Below are 18,920 nucleotides of genomic sequence, written 5' to 3'. Positions count from 1 at the left end.
ATGAAGAATTGAAACATAGAATACAAAATAAAGAAAAATAAATATAAGGCTATGGTCATTTAGTATCCGGGCAGTTACAAACGTGTGTATTTTAAAAACTAATCATTTGATCGAAAAACTTTCCATGGATGCAATGAAGGTGTTAATATTACATTTAATTTATAAATATAAATAAAATTATTTATCAATTATTTCAAGAAATACTCTTACTTTTAAAAAAAAATCTTTTTCCAGTCATGTATTGATCTATTATTTTTCCCACAGAAGCAAAACCTTTGCAAAATCATGATATTTTACACAAACTCACCTGGAAAAATCAATTGAAATCTGGTTCGAACGTTTTCATGAGTAGACATCTCGAAGAATTTGATCTCTTAAATCCGGTTTTAATATAAATTTCTTTGTCCATCAGAACACATCTGTCACAATACGTAAAAACCGGTTGCACATATTGCGATTTAAGGAACTGCTCACTATTAGTTATTTACTTGGTGTCTACTAGTCAGACAACACTTTTTGACTGCCGGAAACGGATTAATTGCATTATTTAAGTGATATGCATTCTGTTATCCCCAATAACCACAGACTTTATACCATATTTAAGATCAAGGGTTCCACTCCGATGCTTGATTTGAACTTCGAGTGGATCCTAGAGTGGCTCCTTATACTTCTTAACCATTTGGTCCAAAAAAGAATCAGAAAAAAATCAACAGTTTATGAGTTTTCAAGTCGACAATGAAGAATTTTCGAGGCGCAAAATGCGTAGAAGGCGAAATTTGTGCCAAATTATTAATACCATGTCTTTTTGCATCATACATATCTCCAACACAGGTTAACTTAAAAATCTGGCAAAAATAGACAAGAAAGTCCTTTTCATACAACGCAACACAACGCTCTTAAGTGCTGAATTGTCCGGATACTAAATGACCATAGCTTTAGATAATTATAAAATTCAAATTCCATAGAGATACATACATAAAAGTTTAAGAATTCAAATATATTCAGAACCACCATTCAGTGTCTCAAATCTAAATCATAATTTCATATCAAGTTCGAAAAACCAAATATGAATTGAATTTATAAGAAAGAGATTCAGAGTTACAATTAGAGCCGAAGCAGAAATTGCACCAAATGTGAATTTCACACAGAATCAGTTATCATTTAAAACAGTCAAATAAGGAATCCAAATTAGTTTAGTAATCGAAGTTTAGTAATCGAAGATCTCAAGTTCTCAAACTTCTGAAAAACCATGAAACTGAACTTCTGTAACTAAAGAAACAACACAAGACTTGAAAATCTCAACTATTAGATCGTTTTTAAGATAATTTGAGAATGATTATCTGGAAAATGATATGCTGAATTCAGGATAATTACTTTAGTAGACCCTCTAAGTAGACCCTTAAACTCCTTGAAGTTGAAAAATGTATGAAAAAATTTGATGTGGTTAGACCAAGTGGAAGCGTGATCTGGCGAATGTGGGATATCCGAGAAATTGAAAAACGGTCACCATGGACCGAGTGAAATTCAGGAATGATGTTCATCAAGCTATGTCGTGAGACAGAATACTATGAAAATAAATAAATAATCATTGGGATATAAGAGAAAGCAAAAAATATACATACTGGAGTTTTTTTTTCTGAAAAAAAAAATGAGAATTTAAAAAGTAAAGAGTAAAAAAAAGATCTTCAAATCACATTTTGTTAAATTTTTCAAACAAAGTTTAACAACTCGAAAAATAATTTTTTTAAATTTTTTTGAGTTAACAGTATTTATGTTATGAGCAGTTTGGTATTTGATATATGTAAGACATTTCGGTTTCGACATATATATAGCGAAGAAATTAGTAACCCCAGGGATCAAGTAACTTCATTCTCCCCTGTGCGAGCGATTAAAAATATCCGGTAGAAATCGATTCGGCGAATTTATGCGCCATAATAAACACATGACAGTGACAGCTTTTGCAATTTACGTTTTACGAGGAATCGATATCCTGAATCTATCCGAGTTCTTGAGCAGTCGAAAAAGGGTTACTTCGAATTTCAGGAAAAATTGAGTGCTTCGAGATTTGGTTAGCTATCTCCCAGTGCCACAGGAGAACCTCTTGTTTTTGACAGTTCAAGTGTCATTTTGAGCTGCTTTCCAGTGGGTCATTTCTGCTTCCTGTACAGGGCTTCAATACTTATGGAAATATGCTAAATGCTCCAAATAAGAACATGGGTCCTTCACTAGACCACAGTAATTGCATGGAAATTAACAGAACACTTCATGAGAATTCAAGAAAATTGAGCACCAACAAAAAATTCCAATGTAATATGATCCGAGTTAGTGCTTTGGTTCTAGAGTTTATCAAATAATTTCGTACCTACATAATAATAGTATTTATTCTTTGAGATTTCCTTATGGGATTGAAACAAATTCGACATCAAAAATTTACAATTTAATTTTCTACCCTTCTGTTATGCTCATTACAGGAACCACAGACACCACAAATTTTTCATCAATGCTATCAAGGTACAATTTTTTGGAAAATAAAAATAATCACTGAACGATTCTTTGAATTTGTTTTCCTAACTAAAGTTGATTTAAATTCAAATATAACTTTTATATGGGACTTGCTGATCCCGTACGGACTTGGTTTGGCAAAAAACTATGAAAATGTGATAAAAAAGATTGTGTTTTTCAAGCAAAGTATAATATTCCTTACACTGAATAAAAAAAAAAAAACTATTCAGTAAGAGTATTCTTATTAAAAGCGGTGGGCCGAAATGCGACGAGCGGTGGGCGAAATGCGGGGCACGATTTTCAACAGATCCAGTCAACTTATCTGCTTTGCCGATGACATTGATATAGTCGGCAGATCATCTGCGGCGGTGGAGGAGATCTACCGCAAACTGAAACGCGAAGCAGGAAGGATTGGGTTGATGATTAATACGTCCAAGACGAAGTACATGCTGGCCTGCGGATCCGAGACCGACCGAACCCGCTTGTCCAGTAATAACAAGGTCACGATCGACGGCGACGAGCTGGAGATAGTCGAAGACTTTGTCTATCTCGGCTCACTGGTGACCGCAGACAATGACACCAGCCGTGAGATCCGAAGACGAATTATCAGCGGAAGTCGTGCCTACTATGGACTCCACAAGCAACTGCGGTCGAGAAGACTTAGCCCCCGCACGAAGTGTAACCTGTATACGACGCTCATTAGACCGGTTGTTCTCTACGGGCACGAGACATGGATATTGCTCGAGGAGGACCTGCGTACACTCGGAGTATTCGAGCGACGAGTGTTAAGAACCATCTTTGGCGGCGTACAGGAGAACGGAATGTGGAGGCAAAGGATGAGCCACGAGCTCGCGCGACTCTACGGCGAACCCAGTATCCAGAAGGTGGTGAAGGATGGCCGGATACGCTGGGCGGGACATGTTGCGAGAATGCCGGATGACTGTCCTGCAAAACAGGTGTTCGCCACGAATCCGGTAGGAACAAGACGAGTGGGGGCGCAACGGGCGAGGTGGTTAGACCAAGTGGAGTGTGATCTGGCGAACGTGGGGTGCCCGAGGAATTGGAGAACGGTTGCCATGGACCGAGTGAATTTTAGGAATTATGTTCGTCAAGTTATGTCGTAAGACGGATTACTATGTAAATAAAATAAAATAAAAATTCTTATTAAAAAGTTGGAAAACCACCATATTAAAAACGCATCTGTTTCTTTCCAAAACCTGTTCATCAATACATACGTTCACCCTTACTATTTCCACAAAAATGTCGCAAAAACTGTTGCTGGTTCATGAGAATGACGCTTTTTCGTTACATGACTATCCGAAATAGTATACTCACAATTCTCAATAAATAACTGTGCAGAAATTTTCCTCACCGCATTAACTTTTAACTCATAATTCCTCAATTCGGATCGATTCGTCTTACCTAAAAAAAAACCCGTGTGCTAATTTTAACATTCATTTAATTGCCTGTCTCTTAAAATCCTGATGTGAAAATTTCAATCCCAATCCGATGCATAATAACGTGAATATCTAAAAACCATAAAAAGTTTTTATAGACGACCCCTTTTGCAGACCCTTTACAACAACCTAAAATGGATTGCCCGTCCCTTAAACTTCCCGAGTGGCATTTTTAATCCAAATCTAGTAAATAATTTTGTCAAAATCGCAAAAACAGTTATAAGAAAATATGGACGACCAGTTTGGCCGACTCGTTATACAAAATTTGAAACCTGAATAATGCTGCCCGCCTTTTAAACCTCATATGCGTGAATTTTCATTGAAATCCAATGAACACCGACCCCTCACACCAAATTTGATACCTAAAATCGATCATCCGTCCCTGAAAACTTCCCTGTACCAATTTTCATCTTAATCCAATTTATAATAACGTCATTATCGGAAAAAAACAGTGAACAGATAATATGGACGACCCCTCTGGCCGACCCCTTCTACATAATTTGATACCTGAAATCAGCTGTTCATCTTTTAAAACCCATATGCGTGAGTTTTCATTGCAATCCAATTTTCAATAACGTCAGTACTGCAACAACATTGATGAGGTAATATGGACGAACCCTTTTGCCAACCCTTAACACCAAATTAGATATAAGATATCACCCAGCAAACATTTTTGTAGATATATTTCTCTACAACTTTGTTATACGTCTCATATACATTATGGAATGATCGTATGAAACTCGAAAAAACAGCATTTATCTACCAAAGTGGAGGCAATATACATACATTTTTTCAATTTTTGGCTAAAGCGATAAGATTATACGATTTCGATGATATAGGACACCATATTCATACATACTGAAAGAATGCAAGAGAGCACCAGTTTTTTTTTCTCTCAACGCATACGAACCGTTGCCAGCGACAATATTTGCTGCCTCTGTCATTGGGCAATTCTTGCAAACATACCATCTGATTTTTAACAATCTGGTTGCACTGCTGGTCGCAGAGAGATAAACAAAGCTGTGCTCTCACTTGACCCACGCGGGAGAAAGCAAAGGAACGAAATCGTCTTCAAAATCTGCAGACATGGCGGACTTTTTATCATATCCGATTTCAACCATTTAAACCGACTTCGAGTAACGATTTTTACGACCTTTTACTTGCGTTAGATGGAATAACGATTCGCAGTAGCGTTTTTAATGATTTGAGTTATCATTTTAATGCGATTTGCCCAGCAATTATCCAACCCTGACAACTTCAATGTGCCAAATTTTATCTATATCCAATGTTACGTTTCATAACGTCTAAATCGCAAAAAAAGTGATTGGGTAATTTAAAAGAACCTCTGGCCCAAAATTAGATAATTGGAATCAATTGTTCGTCCCTAACAATTCTCGTGTGCCAATTTGCATTTCAATCCAATGTATAATAACGTCAATATAACGAAAACAGTGACCAGTTAATATGGACGCCCCTTTTGCCGACCCCTAACATAAAATCTGATACCTGAAATCAAATGCCCATCTCTCAAAACACTCATGCGCAAATTTTCATCTTTATGAAATCTATAATAATGTCAAAATCGCTAAAACAAGTTTTTTTTGTATGGACAACCCCCTTCAAAAGGGGTCATCCGAAAATCTAAAAACATTTTACAGCAAACCTGGTCCTAATGAGCATCCATACTAAATTTCAGCTCTCTAGGTCCTAAGGCGGCTGAGCATATCGAAGCCAAACACACATACAAACGGAAATTGCTTTTTATACATAGCTGTGTTAATAAAAATGGCGTTGAATCATTTGAAATCACTGTTAGTTTTAACACACGCTTGGAGCTTCAGCCCGAACTCTGGTTCTCTGTGATATGCTATCACTTCCCATGCGCATCACATCAGTTAGGCTGGTAGAAATTGGAAATCGGTTATTTTTCACTTGAAGTTGCCACATCGGGAAAGGAGGATTATGAAAAATAATCAAAATTCAATGGAAACAAATAGGACAAAAGCTTGCATTCAATAAACTTGTAAACAGTCAACATTGCGAAAAATCGAAAAATGAAGCTATTTTAGATCGATAAGGCCGGAACAAATTTCAAATCCTTCTTTTGTCACTCGGAGTTGGAAGATCGCGAGGGAGGGGGGGGGGGGACAATAAAAAATAATACGAAAAACAAATAAATTGGAATAAATTGCACGAAAGCTTGTATGCAACCAAATTGCAAATTATATTATTGCATAAAACCTATAAATCAAGTTTTTTTTTTATCGAAAAATTCAATAAAATCAAGAATACAAAATGTGAATAAAATTCCATCTGCTAAAATTTGATTCTTGGTCTTGTAATCTTTCGGATATTTGAATTTCAATTCGAAATTTACCTAAAATGCTTCAAACTTTAAATTGATATTTGTTCCAGCCTAATTTGATACAATCTCTATAATAAAGGTGAACAATTCCCATGTTCTACAGTCTTGTTTGTCAATGAAATACTTAAAACTTATTTACTTCCCTCTTCGGGATTGTAGGAAAAATCGAGAAGGGGGGAGGGGGGTATGGCAGTCGTCAATGACTTTTTGAAAATTTTAGGTCAGCGGCGTATTCAGTAGTTAGGTTGCTATGTTGATTATTAAAAAGCACGGTCCTTGGTGACTTCCTTATGGATGACATGTCGAATACTGTAGTGTGTGTTCCTCGGATATTTATGTAGCATTGGCGTGTTGCCAGGAAGAATGCAGTCTTAATTATCCATGTAGGAAAACCGTAGGGGAGAGTGGGGATACTTGATCCCCTTTTCTTATTTTCACCATATCTTTTTGGAAAAATTTAGCAACTCGCCGTCTTTGACATTTTCTGACAGCTTGTAACTTCAAGTTTCTATGCTCCGAAAATTAGAACGATACTTGAACCCGTTGATGAACTAGAAGCATTTTCGTGGGAGTAAAAAAATTACGATTTTTCTGAAGTTAGGGGAGACTTGATCCCCTATTGAAGAAGACTTGATCTTTTATTCAGGAAGCCCTTATCCTTGTATAAAAATCAAACAAAACCCCAAGATAAAATGTTAATTGACTATTTTGGTCATGTTTGTGCTCATTTCACAATTTATAGCAGACATATGAAGAAAATTCTATAACTTTGTCTCAACGCTAATAACATTGCATACTTAAAGGCGCTATTTTTTTATAATTAAGAGAAAATTAATTATTTTTGCTCTTTTCTTCAGACAATTGTTTGATAAATATTAGTTTTTGGATAAATATTAGTAATTTCGTAATCAGCAATCATAACAATCAATTCAGAAGAAGAATATGCCGTTTGGAAGGGGGATCAATTGTACCCAACTCTTGGGGATCAATTGTACCCATAATCAACATTTTAGAAAACTTTTTCTGAAAAAAGTTGAAAGTTTTCCATTGCTTTGAAAATATGGCATTATGAAGTTCATTTTACGCTCGAACGATTGATATATTGGAACAAATATTTTTTTCATAATTTTCCCATGTAAGGACCATTTTAAAGTGATGATAAAAGATCTTCAAGTGACATTTTGTGAAATTTTTCAAACGAAGTTCAATTACTCAAACAATTATTTCGTTAAAAATTTTTAAACTACAAGCATTGTTATTTTGCTCATTTTGGCACATTTTTCTAGAACATTTGATCTTTGTAAGACATTCCAGATTCGAGATATTGCTAAGGAATCAAGTATCCCCAGGGATCAAGTATCCTCATTCTCCCCTACTCCTCGAAGGTCTTTAACCACAGCTCTATGTGTTCATAGCCTGTTGATAAATCAAATGGAACAGTGCGGCGCGTATTTCTGTTCCAATTACGTGGAATCCATACGAGATGCTTGGATGTTACAATGGGCCTATCTTTAGTGTTGAAAACTGCTTTAAACCCGCCGATACATAGTTGTAGAGGCCCAATTTGAAATCTGTGAAGTTTGTTCGAAGAAATATAAATCAATTTTTTCCACATTTCAATAACGAAAAAATTCTCAGATATTATTCTATGTAAAACTCATCTAAAACTCAGATTACCCGGTTTTATCTGGTTTGCCTTGATATTTGATACAAAATTTGGGGCAGTCCATCCCAGCCCGGGAAATAAAAAAAACACATTGTTACTAACCATTGTTATTATTTATGCCTACATACCTACGAAATGTTTTTAGCAAGTTTTATAAACATAATCATGAGAAAGCTTAGAACAAATAATACAGCACATTACGATGCGAAATATGTCTTTCTGTTTTCTAAATTTTTGTTGAATAATTTCTAGGTTAATTTGGAAATCAAATGTCCGAGTTTTGCCAGGTTTTTATATAAAGTTACCCGAATTTCTCCGGCCCGAATAAGTATTGAGAAAATTCTGACAACCTTAATCTATGAGCATATCATAGTGTTTCATTTTTACAGATGTGTCCTTTGAGCTTTAATCAATAACGTACGCTGAGTTATTCCCCGCTGCCGTCGGTGCAATGGAAATTCGAAATTAATTCACAAACCACCTATCGAATGGAGCGGTTGACTGCTACCAATTGGTACACCACAGAAAGAGCACTTAAAATATAGCATTTTGCAGCATAAAGCTCGGCTACAAAGTTCTAACCGCATAGAATAACTCACATGTATACATTTCAAGTGGCCCATTACCGAAGGCAATTGAAAATATATTTATCCACACAATTCACATCAACAACGCCTAGCATCATCGTCATCAACCTCATATTTAGTGGCAGCCATATTCGTCTGACTGTACGCCAGCTTTAAAAAAAAATAAGCAACAACACAAAACTGGCATTGGGACGTCCTTCAACAAAAAAAAAACTTGACTTCACCACACGCCATCCCCAATTTTCCCTTTTACTGAATGAACAACCGAACGACCGACTGGAGGCACTCGAAACTTCCTTTTGCCTATAGCAAACATTTTTCCAACAAACAACTGGCAGCCGTTCTAAATGTGACCACCAACAAACAGGCACTTGATACATAATTCAAACCTGTACACAGGGAAATAGAAAGAGCGAATGAAGTCCTCCTCATTATACATATTTTTGGTCGACTTTTCGTCACCAGCCGATTTGCGCCATCACACCCCCGCCTTAAATTTACCTTACTGTACCAGTCTCGTTGTATTTTGGAGAAATAATGAAACCGTTGAATGAGCAATGGTTGATTTTGTGAATATACTTAGGTACGTACTTTACTCGACTGGAGCACATATTCTGGTGACGCGTGTTCAGTTGAAATAATTATGATTTTTGTGGAGTTGTTTTTTTCCTTCTTCTGTTGTTACCTAAAGGCCACAAAATAGGGACGAAAACACTCGTATTGATTGTGAACCATTGATAAGAAGGTTTTATTTTTTTGTGTGGACAATATGCTGGGTTAGAAAAATCGATTCGAATAAAAAAAATACTCACTAGACATCTTTATTGAAAAAAAACTATATTTTTATTTAAAAAAAAATCGAAAAAGCTCGTTTCGCTAAGTTTTTATGGGCTAACTTTATCGATTAAAAACTGCGATTTTGGAGGCTCTTTCCACCAAAATTTAAAACGTTCGAATGTTCTTCCTATAATAGGCTTCATTTGACCTCAGTGCTAGAGATGATTGATTGAAAGCATTCCATCAATAATGGAAGAACCGCGAGCCGCGTGCCAAATTAAGACAACAAACTCTCAAGATAGACATCACTGGATCTTTGAGTCGAACGAACTCAGATCAGCTTAAGCCAAAGTACTTTACCGAAATCGGCTTCGAAGACCCACAACGCTTAGGCAGCGCTTGGGAAGAAAGTTTATTTATTTTTCTTTCATCAGGCAGCCCCTCAACAGCTTGCTGAACTACGAGCTGAGTGAAGTTGAGTAGATGGGGAGCACTCGGCCCGATTGATATGTTAAAAAGTATTGCCCAACGTGGTTTATTTTTTATTTTGTTGTTTCATTTTTTTTCTCCCACCTCGGATCTCCATGGTAAGTCACAACTCTGGTACGTCTGAGCTCGGACACATACTACAGACTACACGAATCCAAACAGAGATATCATTCTTTGGAGTGCCATAGGGAAGACTCTTAACTCTCACTTCTATTCCTTTTGATTGATAAGATCAACAACATTACCCATCGAAAGGCGCTTGAGGGTTCTTGCGGTTCCTTGATAACTTTGGAAAATGATTGTTGTAGAGCGATGGAGCCTATAAAATGAATTTACTTCGATATTTTTTTAAAAAGGATTGAAACGTCACATTCCTGAAATACAGTAATGACCTAATATAAGTTGACGCAATTCTTTAAAAATAACATTGAACTTTTTTGTTAACGCGATGTTAATGTATGACAGCGTCCAAATTTTGCATATAACTCAACATTGGACTTGACTGAATCAATTGAGTCTTCCAAAGTTGTTCAGACTACTATGAACAGAATACTAGTTACAATTTTAGCTTTATTATGGCAGCAAAACTTTGTTAGGACTATAATCTTCATAAAAACGTAAGGCGCAATTTATGCATCACCAGAACTCTTATAGAGCTAAAATTCCCTTTCCAAGAAACGTCATCATGATCAATTTTTATAACTTCGATGAAACCATTATGCATTCAAGTGGTTTGGTGACACATAAAATATACAGTACAGTCTTTTTAGTAAAAACTTTATTGGCGTTTTCAGAACTACCTGAAAACAAATGTTTGATTAAGACTCCAAGCATTTCTCATGAAAATAATAAATCAGTGATGAAGCCAGCTCAATTTAAAATGCTACAATAAAACCATAATAAAACTTTCTAATGCTAATTGGCTTAACCTATGTTACTCGGGAAGCGCACATTCAAGTCTATTAGACTGAGTTGATTTGCGTCATTATAGAATTTCTTAAACCCAGAGTTTTCAAAGGCTTTGTTCTGATTCAAAACTCATCCATGATTTTTCGCAAAATTTTTACATATGAAAATTTCAACTTTGAGGTTTGTAAGGTTATTTTTATATTTTGTTCTGAAAAATTAATATCATTTTTGTTTCTTCTGTGTAACCGAAACTGCTAATATTTTTTTTAAATAATTTATAAATTTTTATAACAAAATTTACTGCTGAACAATTTTTTTTGGATATGGCAACTTCGTTTCTGATTAGGTAAAAAAGTTGTCAGCTGTGAATTAGGAGTATGTCGTTTGGAATTGAAAAATAATCAATTTAACTGGCTGCTGGTGCCTAGCGAAGTACTGCATGACTACTTTTCGGGCAATACTTCGCTACTTCGTTCCACAGAAGAAAAAAAAATTATGTGGATTTTTTAGACACAAATTTTGTTTTTTTTTCCTTACAAACCTAGAAGTTAAAATTTACTTAAAAATTCTTAAAAACAATCATGGATGAGTTTTGAACCAAAAAGAAGCTTTCTAGACCCCAGGTTTTGAGAAACTCAATTGTGCAGATTTGGTTTGTAGCCAATTGGCTGAACAGGGAAATACTGGACACATCCTGTCTCCGAGACGATTGTACGTGGACTGATGGGAAGCACATCTCATCTGAGTCTGTGTGTGTAAAGTGAAGTGCAAACTGCCGAGAGAGTCACCAATGTTTATTCCACGAGATGACATTAGCAATCATCGGCTACACATCTCCCCCCTACACAAAAATTTAAAAACGTTTCAAACTTTTCTTTCTATGTTAATCTTTTTCTTTACGACGACTTTCAAAACTTCGTTTGTTTTTTTACACTCTTCCTTCCTTTTCCCATGAGACTTCAGTAGTGACAGCTATACTGCCCCTAAATATTCGCATATGAGTCCCATGTGAAAAACTGCAAACCAAGAAAAACGCTTGTAAAGTTTAAAACTTGTTTTCATGAAAATAATCGAATGCACCATTTTTCGGTAAAACCTGTCAAAAGTTCGTGACTCTTGTGACTCATATGCGAATATTCTTATCCCTCGAGCTGAGATTATTCGTAAATGAGTCTCATGTTTGTAAGGAATAGGCGAGTAAAGTTTGAATTACGATGCAGTCTAAGAATTTAGTAGCGGGTTCATATCGAACGAAAATTGCTTGTACCGTTAGGAATAAGGACAGTTGAAGAGGACATAAGATAGAAATAAGTATGAAAGATAATGATTGATCTAGTCATAATAAGCTTGAAAAATAAAGATCAGATTAAAGACATTTGTTGACGCGGAAGAAAGTGTTTTCATTTCGGGTTTGAATCTAAGAAAATTAAAAAAGAATGGCATAAAATCACTACAGTGTGCTAAAGTTATCACTGCTGGTGGCAAGTGGCTAGTACTTTTCTAACATTTGTTTACCATTTTTTGTTGATGAAAGTAAGACTTCGAAAGATCCTGATTCAATAATGATTTCAATCGATGTTTTCTTAGTCGATTGTTTTTCAAAAACTTTGTTCATCCGTGTAAATATGGTGCGAATTTAACAGAATTCAGTTTAATTTAATTTGTGTCCAACACAAAGAAGAAGACTTATAAAGAAAACAGTGGTATAGATATTTTTGTGATAATAGAAAAGTTATCAAAAAAAAAAATTGTTATTTTGTTTTCGAAAAAACACTTCAAATCACCCACCGATCAAACATTAGATCGTCAAAATTACCCACGGAGGATCTATCCTGATGGAAGACTAATCTATTAAGCGTTGTTCATCGATCGATTTTTGTCGGAAAATTTTTTTTGGAAAGTTTACATTGATACTTATTGATGTTTTTTTGTGATTAAAAAACAGATTTCTTGGAAATCACTTTGCTAGTATTGAACGTATACTCTAATGTTTTTGTCATTTAATTTATTGATTTACTTCATCTTCTGTCTACAGTTTCCTTCAACAAGAAACACAGATTAAGCTAACTAGCAATAGGATGTTTTATTATGGTTTAATTATGGCATTTTTTTGTGCAACTCGTTTAATTATGGTCATGGAAAAAGTTTACATTTTTATTTCGACCATATGTTTACAGATAGTTTTGAAAACACTAATAAAGCTTTTATTAAGCATACTGTTTTAGTTCTTTTGAAAAAGTTATGAATACTCTGTTTAAACTATGTTGAAAACGCAGGTTTCAGTGGTGGAATAGAGTTATCTTTATTCGTGTTTTGTCAGTCTAGTCATTACATAACTTCACAATTCATTAGTGATTGCTATTGTCGCACTCTCCACTTTCCTAACCGGGAAAGTACTCATTTCTCAATGAGTACTTTGATACTCATACCCAGAATATCTGGCAACACTGTTGTGTTACCACAAACACAATTTGAGTATTCTCGACTAACCGTGTGATGATGTAAACATTTAAACCACGTTTATCATCATCAACTGTCATCAGCAATCATTGATCTATTGTTCTCGATTGCGAATTGAACATTGCAAGAGAAACCTAAACAAACAATGTTTTGGTTCTGGTCGTGGCAGCAGAAGTTTGCTGCTGTGCCGCTGTGCTGCTGCTGTTCCGGAGGAAACCGTAAGTTTCAACAAACTATAATAAAACACAAACATAGAAGTTTGCCCCAAGCTTTCTTTTGCATGTTCTATAATAGCACTCAGTGCTTGAATATCAAACTGCCATAAAACTTAGTGACAGTTCACGATCAAGATGTCAAAACAGGACACGCTCAGGTTAGATAGCACATATTTGAATTGAAACTCCCATTTCTAAACAATTTTTTATCAGGATGTGTGTTGGTTTCGAGTTAAAATAAAAAAAAAAAATATATATAAAAATAATTGAAAACTTCAAATTATTGGAAGTGGTATGAATATCTCTATAATATGAGTATTGAGTGGAAGGGCCAAAATAGTAGGATTTTTTTTTTGCTTGACGCCATCGTTAATCTAAGATGGCGGCTTCCGCTTTTATTTCCAAAGCTGAAATTTACTGAAAATATCATGAAACCTTCACAATATGATCATAAGATGAAAGTGATAAACGAGTAGAAGTCGAATTTTGCTGTTTGTCGCCATCTTAAATTCGAAGATGGCGGCTATAACTCAACTTGAAAATACTTTAAATGACTGAAAATCGCATAAAACCCTTACAATATGGGTATTAGTTGAAAGAGATCAACCAGTAGAAGTCGAATTTCGATATCAGACGCCATCTTGAAATCCGAGATGGCGGCTTCCGCTGAACATTAAAATGTTGAAAATGGCTTAAAATCGTATGAAATCGAAACAATATTGGTATTGGGTGGAATGGCTAAACGAGTAAAAGTCGAATTTCACTATCTGACGCCATCTTAAATTCAAGATGGCTGCTTCCGCTGAACTTTGAAATGCTGTTTATCACTGAAAATCGCATGAAAATCCCACAATGGGGTATTGGGGTATAACCAAACGAACAGAAGTCCAATTTTGCTATCAGACGCCATATTGCCATTGACTTCTGCTGAACATTAAAATAATTTTAATTATTGAAAATCAAATGAAATTCCCACTATATGAGTATTGGGTGAAAGGAATAGCTTGAAGAAGTCGAATTTGGATAATTTTTTTTTTAATTTGATTTTTTTTCCAAACATGCTTTTTATGTGTTTTTTCTCATTTTGGGTGAATGAGAGTAAGACATCTATATTCTGAAGCTTTCGGTACCTCATACACTTAAAGCTTAGAATCACGTCGTTTTATTTTATTGACAGCAGCGCCTCTGGTTGTCAAACCGAGCCACTGATGATCTCGCTTTGTTCTGTAAGGTTTGTTTATCTAGCGGTGTAATTTTTGTCAGGATTTGAAAAAGGATATCGTCTCGCGTTCCGCCTTTAAAACTTATCCAAGACGGAACGCGAGATGGGAAAAATAATTCTGCACAACCACGTGGCAAACTCTATATGAGGAATGATCGCCAAGGCCTTCAAACTCCCGAAATTCCCATATCCAGGGGCAACAATTTTACCTTGTTAACCTTAAGAGGAATATTCCAGATAGATTCAAATTAGCTTGCCCGCAGGTTGATGATTTGGCAAGCCAAGTTCTACATTTGACAATCTGTATCGAATTTTGAATACGGTGAATACGAGAAAACGCATTTGACGAAGTTTGACAGCTCTTTAATAAGGTTGCCAGAATTTTTTTCACTACCATCCGGGCCTAGCAATTCCGGGCATTTTTTCAAAAAAACCAGGCAAAATCCGGGCATGGATTTCAATTTTTCAAATCCAAAAACCGGGCGAAAACCGGGCAAAATTTAGGTGTTATTATATTTAAAAGCAAAGAAAAAATGCAAAAAAGATTCGAAAGTAATATTTTATTAATGTAATTGCAGACTTCCAACAACTTTTTGGCACACTTAAATATTTAAAGGTTTATAAAAGTAAATCAGCGAAATTATTTGAAACAACCATTGAATATTTCCATACCAATAATCGATTTTGCTGAAACGTACTCAAAAACTTTGATTTTTTTTTGGTTTCTTTGTGAAAATTGTTAAAAAATCCGGGCAATATCCGGGCTTTTTTCACGATATTCGGGCAACCGGGCCGGACCGGACTTTCTCAAAATTTTGCATCAAATATCCGGGCAAACCCGGATAAAACCGGGCAATCTGGCAAGCTTACTCTATAAGCTCCCAGCAAAAAAATAATGTTGTTTTCTTAATTTCTCGAAACTCCAAAACCTTACTCATAATCAGATAACTTTTATCTTTCAAAATGAAGATCTCCAAACGTGTTTTTCGACCCAGCTGATAATTTCATTTGTTTTCATCACTGGAGCAATCCTGTATGGATAAGGTTGCCAGGTTGCCGGTTTTATCCTGGTTTGCCCAGATATTTTATACAAAATTTTTAAACAGTCCAGCCCAGCCTGGTTGTCCGGATTTCATTGAAAAATGTCCGGATTTATTCATTTTATTTGGCAAATCTAACGAAAAAAAAAACAGATTGTAATGAAAGATTATTTTGTTCATGCCTCAAAAAACGAAATTTTTCGATCTAGTTTTATAAAAATAATCATGACAGGTTTTTTGGAAGCCTAAATAACGATTTAAAATCTGTCGACGAGTTTTGATGAAAATTTTTTTTTCAATTTCTGAATTTTGCCTAAATTTGTCCGGATATTGGCCCGATCTATGATCATCAATTTTGAAATCAAATGCCCGGATTTTGCCAAATTTTTGTATAAAATGGCCCGGATTTGTCCGGCCCAGACACATGCTGAAAAATTCTAGCAATTTCATGTGTGGACCATTTAATTCGTTAACCATTTTTAAACATTTAAAAACTTTTTGAAATCTGACATTCAAGTCCAACCAAGAGTTTCATTTCACATCATACAAGGGCTTTAATTGTTTTCTTTTAATATTTTGAAAAACTGTGCAAACATTTTCGGAACGCAATATATTACAACTCAACGTTATGAGAAAAAAAACCTCTTGTTCAAGAAGAATATGATTGAAATAAAAATAAAAATTGAAAAAGAATATTTTTTTCAACATTATCTGAGAGAAAACAATTCAATCTTACAAAATTCTTTAAAAGTTCTTTAAAGGGTATAAAAATCAACTCAGAAACACATTTGTGGCCCTCAGAATCAGAGAAGAATAAGTGTCCAAGTTATAGTTTCGAAAAACGCGCTTTATAGTTGTCAAGGTGTTCGGTTTTTCATTTATTTTTTTAGTTTAAGCAATATAAATTCAATTGAAAAAGTTAAAAAAAAATTAAAAATATCAAGTTTTGTGCTACATGTAAATTGGTAAAATTAACTCAAAATCAATGATTTTGGCACCTCTCATTCTGAGGGCCCAATTTTTAAAGATTTAAATGTCCACAATTTTATCTACACTCCAAAAATCTTATAATTATGTACAGTTGCATTCAAAAAAGAATGAAATCGCGTGAAGCAGCGCACTCGCTTCCAACTTTGGCCAGTTGCCATTTTAATCTGGGTTGATATTTTATTATGAAATATTCACAAAATCTAGTTCAACTATCCAACTGACCCTCCGAAAAATTTGAAGGCTGTACTATGACCTTAAAAAAAGATTCAGCTAAAAAGCAAAAGACGTAAAAATGTTTGATCTACTACCTGGCCGAGTTCCATCAAAATCGATTGACGCGATCAAAATTGGGACCGGTTTGAAAATGAGGTTCATTATTATCCAACAGGTGATTTCATTCGTTATTGAACGGATGGTTGTATGGAAAATATCGTAATCAATGTTTTTTAAGGTTTTTCTTTCACAATTTCAAATTTACCACTTAAAATATAGTGAATTGATAGAAACTTCATTCTTGCTTCGATTGGAAATAGAGAAATATTCAATTTAGAAGAGACTCCAACGAAAGAGCGAATATAATAAGTCGTTTTACACCTGAGTTCAAATTCTAATTCCACGTAACAGATGTTTTCAAATAATTTCCGTGCTAACAATATAACTAGATTCGTGTATAGGAACTGCAAACCCAATTTTTTCAAGCTCATCCTTCATTGATATCAACCGATTGATCGTCTTCTGTGTCAAGACGGAGGAAAAAAAGTGTATGCAAATTAGCATCGATATAATCGGAGACGGCTGATTTGGCTAGATCCCTAGAAGAACCTGTGACAAAAAAAAACATCATCAACAACAGCACCAGACCAAAAAAATCGAAGAAGGTGTAGCAGTAGAAGCTCATCATCGGTAGCTCTCACTGCAGCACGCGCGACACGTCTCGCGCGTCGCGTCGGCATGGCGATCATCGTCAATTTATGCGTGGCCGCGCTAGCGGCGGCGGCATAAATTTGTGATAAGCAAAAATCGGTGCTACAGAGAAAAAAATTAAAAAAAGAATATGCCGAATGATGCCTACTTTGTTCCGGGGTTATGTCGCTCACTCGCTCCTTTTCGCTTCGTTGATTATTGTCCGGTTTGACAGTTTTGACGTTGGATTTCGCTTTTTATTTTGAAATTGGGGGTGATCCGCGTAGAAGCGATTATGTGATATCTATTAGCACATTCTGCTTCTTGCCAGGATTTTTATACACAAAGGAGGCTCACTTCTAACTAGAAGGATGAGGGCTTTCGTTTTGAGATCAGAGACGGTGGTGACACACTCACGTGGTTTTGGGGTTGACAACACAACACAAGACAAGGGGTTGGTCACTGATTTTTTTTCTTGTCGATATTCCGCTTTCAAATCATTTTATAACACCGGGGTTTTTTAGGCAAGGGGGCGTCGTCGTTGTCGAGTGATGATTACCTATTTCGGCCGTAGATTTGTGGTTATTCTGTTTGACACTTGACACTCGTCATTTCTGCAGCATTGTGTAGGGCGTTAACCTACGTCCCGCGAACTTTGACAGGCGGCGGTTTCAAAATTTGGACACCTTGAACGTCATTCGGTGAGAAGAGTGTCACAACAATGGAGACATTTTGCATTTGGGGATTTGTTGAGTGAAAAAAATGGCAATGAAACTCTACACACGTTAGTAGTGGAATTCCCCGAAAAAAGCACACTTCACTTCCACACCGACGGTAACCGATCACAATCGGCGCGGAACGCTAATTAAGTGATTTATTTATCGTATATTTTCAAAACCGCACAATTCGCGAGCGTTTTCGTTTTTGCGGGGGAAAATTTGCGCTTTTGCACCGCACACCACTTGTACGTTTGTTTGTAATAATTGATAATAAAACATCCAAACTTGCAAAAACCTTCGACGTAACTGACATTTAACGATACTTGTTTACGGCATCGGCCGGAGCGAGTGCAGCTGGAACAACAACAATAACAATACCACGGGGCCAAGTTGTGAACCCACGAGGGGTCGCCCAATGGGGTCTACGGGCGGCGGTGTTCCGGGGGGTGGCAGTCGAAAGGAATCTCGGGAGAGTACTCCGAGATACAGGAACCTGTTTTGCAGGCATGTTTGGATAGTCGAGAGTCCAGCGGGAGAGATAGAGAGCATCATGGTTAGCGAGTACGCTCCCGAGAGGATTCTTGTCAACATCGTGACCCCCCGTCAAGTTAACTTTTGC

The 18,920-nt window shown here is 35.9% G+C and overlaps 1 protein-coding gene across 1 annotated transcript in view; it reads right to left on the bottom strand.

Annotated features, from left to right (window-relative positions):
- LOC129744768 (SOX domain-containing protein dichaete) overlaps positions 1-18,595 on the bottom strand; it is a 191,353-nt gene extending 172,758 nt beyond the window's left edge. The window contains exon 1 of the mRNA XM_055737466.1: positions 17,752-18,595. The gene's annotated coding sequence lies outside the window, so the exon portion shown is untranslated. The remainder of the gene's footprint in view (positions 1-17,751) is intronic.
- Positions 18,596-18,920: the final 325 nt, after the last annotated feature.

This window comes from Uranotaenia lowii, chromosome 2 (genome assembly GCF_029784155.1).
Source record: "Uranotaenia lowii strain MFRU-FL chromosome 2, ASM2978415v1, whole genome shotgun sequence".
NCBI lineage: Eukaryota > Metazoa > Arthropoda > Insecta > Diptera > Culicidae > Uranotaenia > Uranotaenia lowii.
Note: the sequence above shows the minus strand (reverse complement) of the source record. Positions and strands in the feature narration are given on the sequence as shown.